The following is an 8,100-nucleotide window of genomic DNA, read 5'->3' as shown; positions in this document are numbered from 1 at the left end:
TTTCAGCAGGTGCCCCTCACTGATCTCCTCTATAAAGTAATGGTAACCACCAACTGGAAGAAATTAATGAGAAAGGCATCCCTTGCTAGAGAGAGAGCAAAGTAAAATGGGTGCTTGGCTTGTCAAAGGAAAAACATATCAGGATTATTCAGGGAAGATAAATGTTCTGTATCAGACTTCCCATTATAAAACTCATCACTCGGCAGTGCGTCCTTCCCGCCATTGCAGACATGGCTTCTCCGCTGGGTGCAATGTTCACAGGACAGCCACTCAGACCCCCGCCACCTCCGCAGGGACTACCTGGCCAGGCTTAGCTTCTTCAAACAGCGCCTGGCGCTAACAGGAGTTCCAACAGTACCTTGGTGGATGAATTGGAGTCATCATTTGAGGCTTGCTTTGCTTCTCTTGTGAGCCAGGACTACGTCAGTGGCACTGATCAGGAAGAAATTCAAACTGGTGTCGATCAGTGTATCCAGAAGTTTCTGGACATTGCAAGACAGACAGAATGTTCCTACAAAAAAGATTGCAGTTGTCTGTCCAGAAACCAGAGCAAGTTGTGAAAGAGGATGTCTCGGAACTAAGGAATGAATTGCAGGGGAAAGATGCACTGGTCCAGAAGCACCTAACAAAGCTGAGGCACTGGCAGCAGGTGCTGGAGGACATCAATGTGCAGTATAGAAGCCAGCTGACATCCCTCAAGGCTCCCTGGCCTACCTTGAACAGGCATCTGCCAATATCCCTGCACCTCTTAAGCAGACCTAAGGGCAGTTGGTCTGGCCTGCAAGTCAGCCCATGAGGACAGTTTTGCCAAACGTCCCCTCTGGTGGACATGGCATTTTGGAAGAACTCTTAGTTGGTGAATGAGTTGATATTAGTTTTACGTTGCAACCTAGAATTTTCCCCCTATTTTTATGAGTGATTAATTTCTTGTGTTTTTCTGTGAGACAGGGTTTCTCTGTAGCCCAGCCTGGCTTTGAACTCTGGATGCTCTTGCCTCAGTCTACCAAGTACTGATTTCTAATGTACATTATAAAAAAGTCTGTAGGTCTGATAAGCCGAGTAAGTGTTTTGTCTTTGGCAGAATTTAGACTGCTAGTGTGAAGACACAGATTCTTTGTTTTAATTATTTATTATTTTTTGTTTTTGCTTGATTTTAAATTTATTTTTGTATGACTTTTTATTTCCATTTGTTACATTAGTTTATGATCTAAGGGAAAAATTATAGTAGTCTGAGAATCAGGGGGAAAAGAGTTTGATTATGATAACTACTCATCTATGGAAGTGTACAAAAATATTCAAATTTGCTGTATTTCAAGACTTTGAACTACCTCAAAAAGAGGAATCTAATGCAACAATGTAATGCCTCTAGAGCAATACAGAGTGCAGAGAGTCTGTAAATGGGTGAGAACAGGGTTAAGATATGCTAGGGTAGTGTAGTAATACTATAGGAGGATCCTTAAGTTAATGTTTGCTTATATTTGGGGCGAGTTTATATTTTGTGTCATTACTCATTTTGAGGGGGAATGTATTGGCATGATGTAACAAGTTGGTATAAGGAATGAGCCAACCCTGTCTCAGTAGCAGGACAGTTGGGGTACCGGCAAAGTATAAGGGTTAAAGCCTACTTACCCTGCTTGTCTCTTAGTTTTGAGTTTTGTTTGCGTGTGGTATTTTACTTTTGGGGGCGGAGATAGTTTCCTTAAGGAAGATTCTTGCCCATGGGTTTGATTCCGAGAGCCTCAGGGTTGGGGTGACCTTCAGGGCGGCCTTAGCTACTTAACCTCTGCAGAGAGCATGGGGAGCCTCTGTGTGGGGAGGGTGTTTTGACCTCTTGGATGAACTTTTCCTTTCCCTGTTTTATATAGCCTTCCCCTAGATTATATCTCTTTACCCAAAATATGCACTCCACTGTTGGTGAGTTTGTGGCTGAGAGTCTTGGTCCTTGTTCCCTCTAGCCCTGAAGCCCGTTCTGCACACACAGTGACATTCAGTGGCCTGGATGCTACTAGGTCTGCGAAGCTTCCAAATGTCTTTTCTACCTTGCCTCCTCCATCACCCTTGACTCCTCCACCACCCTTTTTTAGTTCTCCCTTGTGGGTCAGTGATTTATGTATCCCCATGAGCATTAGGCATTGTTCCCCTTGAATATGTGAGATCATGTATTAGTTATCTTTTTATATGATGCATTGGTCATTCTTCTGTGCTTGTGTATATATTTGACATGTTAGAGCTATAATTACCAATGTGAGGCCAATACATCGCTCAATTATGTATAAGTTAAAGATTTTAAAAGTTGTATTTACTTACATTATGGAGTTTTAACCTGGTTGTCTCATGCTAACTAGAAATTGTAATTGGCATCTTTAGATCTCTTGGTTTAAAAACCTAAGTAAACTGATTGTGTTTGGGGAAAAAAAATAAAACTCATCACTCTTAACTCCAACATGTTTAAATTATATATTGTGTCATGTCCCTTTTTTCTGCATAATAATAATAATAATAATAATGGATTTTGTGCTGACTAACTGAAGCAACTACATAGAATACATAACTCAAATTTAGAAATCATTCACTGATAGATTCATGATAATCTGGTTACTGTCAACCTTTTTGGGTTCTTAGGAAAATGGCTTATAGACACCCAAGGTCCACTATTGTTTTTGATATGTATATGGGAAGTAGAACAAATGTAGGAGCACAGTAAAACTTTGAATGAGCTTTTAGGGACTCCTTTCACAGGCACTTACAGAAACTTCAAAACTTCACAGTTGAAATTCTGCCTATTGGTATCTTCCCATCTTCTAATCAACTTCCACACTCGTCCTCATGACTGGAAAAACATGATTCCAATAGACCTTTTTTCCATTCATCTTTCCCCACAGAACTTGTTGAGAAAACTGTTTCTCTGCTGAATCAACTGAAAAGGAATGTGAGTCTGAAAGCCTTTCCTGACTTTCAGGAGGGTTTGGTTCCCACCACAAGTTATGATAAGAAAATTGTCAGATATGAGCTTACTGATGTAGACACCATGGTTATGAAAGCTAAGGAATAGTAACATCAGGACTGGAAAAATCAGAATGATGGACTGGAAGAATAGTTTGTTTTTTACCTAACATTGGAGTCTCATGTCACAGAGCTCAAAATTACTCAAATTGAACTGTAATCCCAATCCCTAAGAAGTTCTGAATGCTAATACAGGATGAAAAAGAACAGAAAATTAAGGTCCACAAAAGTTTTTGGTCACTTCTTCCACTTAGGAAAATTCATGAATATGATTCACTTTCTCAGTTTCTTTCTATTTTAAGACCAAGCCACTTTTCATGTCCATTTTTCATTGTGGGAATAATACAAAAGTTAGATGCCATTTAAATCACTTGAGGCCACATTTTCCTAAACTGGATCTTTGCATTCAGTTGAGAACCTCAAAACTCCTCAATTCCTAGTACTTTCAACCCTGATTCTCCTATAAAACATGATAAGAAATTAAGGTCAGGAAACTCCAAATACAAGGTGACCAAGGACACATAATTGACTGATCTAAGTTTTAATTTAGACTACTGTTTGCAAACTATATTCCAAATGGATGATACAGGTCCTGAGATTATACTGTGCTATTGTGCATTGTTTATTGTGACAAATATCACTTACACTCATGATCATCAGAGTACAGATGAAAGGATTCAACATAAGGGTGACTAATATATACATCACTGAGTCCAACATCCCCTTTCAGCTAGAACATGACAAAGCTGAACTAATGTAAATTCCAAGGCCTGTCCATAAAACAAGTAAAAAACTCATAGGTAAGACTCCCTACTGATGAGATTTTCAGAATGGTGGATACCACTTTATTATAAAGGAAAAGGATACTTATAATGGGAAAACAAATATGACACCAGCAATATACTTCACTATGCTATTCCTGAGGAATCATAACATGTATGGTTAGGGACCTGAGAAGGACACTGGAAATAAGCAATTTCCACATCCTCAAGATTGATAAATAATAAGTCAATTATATTGTGCATCTGAGAGTAAGTAGGGTAGACAAAAATATTTCAAAAGTAAGATTAATATAGAAGTGAGTGTTCATAATGATTGGGTCATTGTAGGGTGGTGGCAGATGGCCAATATTAGTCACAAGTCAGTATAGTCAAAAACATTTCATCTTTAGATCAAAAATTATTTTGAAGAGACACCTAGATATCCCATGACTCTGTTGTGAATTTGGATGTCCATAATCACCTTTGTGCCTGTGGTGGAGATGAAGCAGATGTCAGTAAAGGACAAGTTGCAGAGGAAGATGTATGTGGGAATGAGGAGGTGAAAGTCAGAGTTGAGGGCCAAAATGATGAGCAAGTTCCTAAGCTCTGTGATCAGGTGCATGGACAGGAAGAGTACAGGGAATATGTTTGGAAGTCTAGATTTTTGAGTCACCCAGAAGAGGAAATTTTCATATATATGTTTGATTTTGTGTTTCTTCATTGCATGGCTACCTTTGAAAAACACTATTTGTTGAAAATAAATAAATATGCATACACACTGTACATACATTTTGAACCTTCACATTTACAAGTAAAATGATTTCCCTTGACATCCATAAACCTCCAACTATATTTCTTAGTTTTGGGGAACCCAGTCCACTATAAGTCATTTATTATTGGTGTGTTTGCTATTCTTATCCTTCTATGCATTCCACAAGTAGACACTCCATTGTACAATGTTGGTAGACCTATAATATTAGAGACAAAAAGGCCTTGGTCACAGTAAAATACATGAGATGAGCAGGTTCGTTTATGTTCTTATCTGTTTGGTGTTCTAATATCCAGATGTACCTGGATGATTAATTTTGCTGGCTTTGCGAAATCTATTATTTCATTGGATATGCTTACTATGTCTTTAGTTTGTGCCCCTTTGCCTTCATCTATACCCAAGATACATAGGTTTGGTCTTTTCATGACATCCCAGTATTATTCTTTTTTGTTTGTACATTCTTATTTGTATCTTTATTACTAGTAGAATATTCTAATTCATCCACCTTGTCTTCAAGTCCTGATATTTTCTTCTATTTGCTCCAGTGTGTTGATAGGGCCTTTGAATGAGTTTTTCTTCACTCATTGAACTTTTCATTTCCAAAGTTTAAATTTGATATTTTCATAATTTCTATGTCTGTCATTCTTCTTTCATATCCTACATTGTTTTCCTTATTTAATTCAGCTTTTTACTTGTACTCTGTTCTTGAATTCATCCTGGTGTTTATTCATGTCCTTCTTGATTTCTTGATCATTCTTAAAGTCATTCCTTGCATTTTTTTTCTTCAGGATTTTAACACATTATTATCATTAGATTAAATTATTGTGAATTGTGGAATTTTGAAGGAGGCATGTTGCATTATATTCAATTTTCTATGTCTTATGCCACTTCCAGGGTGTTTATGATTCTTTGGCTCTGTCGTATAATTTAAAGTCATGATCGCTCTCATTACTTAAGATTGTTTGGCCATTCAGGATCTTTGTGCATCCATGGAAGTTTTATTATTGTTTGCTTTTGTATTTTTGAGGAGGATGTCATTGGAAGTTTAATGGGACTTTTTGAATCCACACATCACTTTGGGTAATAAATCCATTTTCACAATATTATTTCTGCCTATCCATGAACATAGGATATCTTTCCATCTTCTAGTTTATACTTTACTTTCTTTCTTCATCATTTTAACAGTTTTGTTATAGCATTCTTTCACCTTTGTGATTAGCTTTATTCTTAGGTATTTTACTACTTGAAAGTATTATGAGTGGGATTGTCTCATTGACTAGTTTCTCAGCATATTTATTATTGATATACAGAAAGTCTACTTATTTTGTACGGTGATTTTTTAAAGTTCTATTTTGTTAAAAGTTTTTGATCTATGAGTTGTCTACTGGAGGCTTTAAGTTCTTTTAAGTATAGAATGGCATTACCTGCAAATAGATATCATTCTTCTTGGACTGGGTATTATATTTCTTTCTCTTTTCTTATTGATTGTGACAAGAAATCAAGTACTATATTGAATAAGTTTCCTTCCTGTTTTTTTTAAAGAAAAGCTTTTTGATTTCTGCATCTAGTATGATGTTGGCTATTGGTTTGTCATTTATGGCCTTTATTATGTTTATGTATGTTCCTTCTATTACAATTTTTCAGATTGTTTATAAAGGGCAATAACAACAACAAATGCTGGAGAGGATGTGGAGAGACAGAAAGATTTATACACTGTTGGTGGGAATGTAAATTAGTAAAATCCCTATGGAAAGTAGTGTGAAGATTCCTCAGAAAGCTAAGGATAGAACTTCCATATGATCCACTGATACTGCTCCTGGGAATCTACCCACAGGAATGTATGTCAGGATACAATAGAGACACCTGTACACTGATGTTCATCACAGCACTATTCACAATAGCCAAGTTATGCAAACAACCCAGGTGCCCTACAATTAATGAATGGATGAAGAAAATGTGTTATATATATATATATATATATATATATATATATATATATATATATATATATACACAATAGAGTTTTACTCAGCCATAAGGAATAATGACATGTGGTTTGAAAGTAAATGGATGCTAAGTGAAATAATCCAGACTCAGAAAGAAAAAGTTGGCATGTTTTCTCTCATACGTGGAAGCTAGACTAAAAAGATAAACATAAACAAAAACAAGATCATATACACAAATTCATATTTAGAACATGTTTGTAATAGTGGAACCTCTGTATGAAATTTGTGGTAAGAGATAAATGGAAAAAGAATAACAAAGCATCAGTGATATCATAGCATGTGTGAAAGTTGAGGATATAAGGATGTGTATTGAAAACTGAGGGGCTGGAGTTAAAGGGGTAAGGGAGAGTAATGGAAGTAGTTGAATGGACCAAACTAATGTATGCCCACAGTGGGAATACATTGAGAAATCCCTTTGAATATCAGCTTAAATATTAACAGTAAAAGATCTGTAAAATAGGTACAGTCTGGGGGAGGTCACTAATGGGGGGGGAGAGGGAGAATGAAAGCAATTAAGGTTAGGGTATATGCTTGATGGTCTTCATATGCTTGTATGAAATAAAACATAAAACCTCAACAAAAAAAGAAAAGACGCTGAAATTTGTCAAAGACATTTTTGCATCAATTGAGATGACCATGTGATTTTTGTCTCCAATTCCATTCATTTATGTGCTGTACTACCATTATTGATCCACATACATTGAAGCATCCCTTGAATGAAACCAAGTTTATCATGGGGTATAATCTTTTTAATGTGTAACTAGCTCATTAAATTGACATGTTTTATTGTAGCAAAAATGGTTGTGCTTATATTCATCAAGGAAATGGCATTGTAATTATCTTTTATAATTTAACCCTTGTCCAATTTTGAGATAAGAGTAATACTGGCTTCATAGAACGAGTATAGGAGTATTCCTTACCTTTCTAGTTTATGGAACATTTTCAGGGCTGCTGATGTCAATTGTTCTTTCAGGTTTAACACAATTCAGAAGTAAATCTGTTAGAGCATGTGCTTTTCTTTGTCAAGAAGCTCTATTGCTGTGGCAATCTCATTACTCCTTATCTATCTGAGATTTTATCATGCTCTTGGTAAAATTTTGGTAATTCTAATGTGTCTAGAATTTTATCATTTTTCTAAATATTGCAATTTATTGCAAAATGAGTTTTCAAATATTTCCTAATAATGCTCTGAATTTTACTGATAACTAGTGTAATATGGTCTTTTTACCTCTTTTCATCTCATTTGAGTTGTCATTCTTTCTCTTTTGTTTAGTTTGGCTAATTGTCAATCTTATTTATTTTTTCAAAGAATCAATTATTTGTTTTATTGATCTTTTGTATTGGTCTTTCAATCTCCTTTTTATTAATTTCTGTCCTGATATTGATTATTTTTTCATCCACTAAATTAAGGTATGACATGTTCCTGTTTTCAGTGACTAGAAGATGCATCATAAGGCAATTTTTTCATCCCTAATTTTTTAAAGTAGGAGCTCTGTATCTATAACCCTTACTCTTAGAATGGCTTTTGGTGCATCCCAAATGTTCTGGCAAATTCTGTTTT

General features: G+C 35.9%; 1 pseudogene; it reads left to right on the top strand.

Moving 5' to 3' along the window:
• Positions 1-230: 230 nt before the first annotated feature.
• On the top strand, positions 231-1,073 carry LOC109701868 (mediator of RNA polymerase II transcription subunit 28 pseudogene; annotated as a pseudogene).
• Positions 1,074-8,100: the final 7,027 nt, after the last annotated feature.

This window comes from Castor canadensis, chromosome 14, assembly GCF_047511655.1.
Source record: "Castor canadensis chromosome 14, mCasCan1.hap1v2, whole genome shotgun sequence".
Lineage (NCBI taxonomy): Eukaryota > Metazoa > Chordata > Mammalia > Rodentia > Castoridae > Castor > Castor canadensis.
Note: the sequence above shows the minus strand (reverse complement) of the source record. Positions and strands in the feature narration are given on the sequence as shown.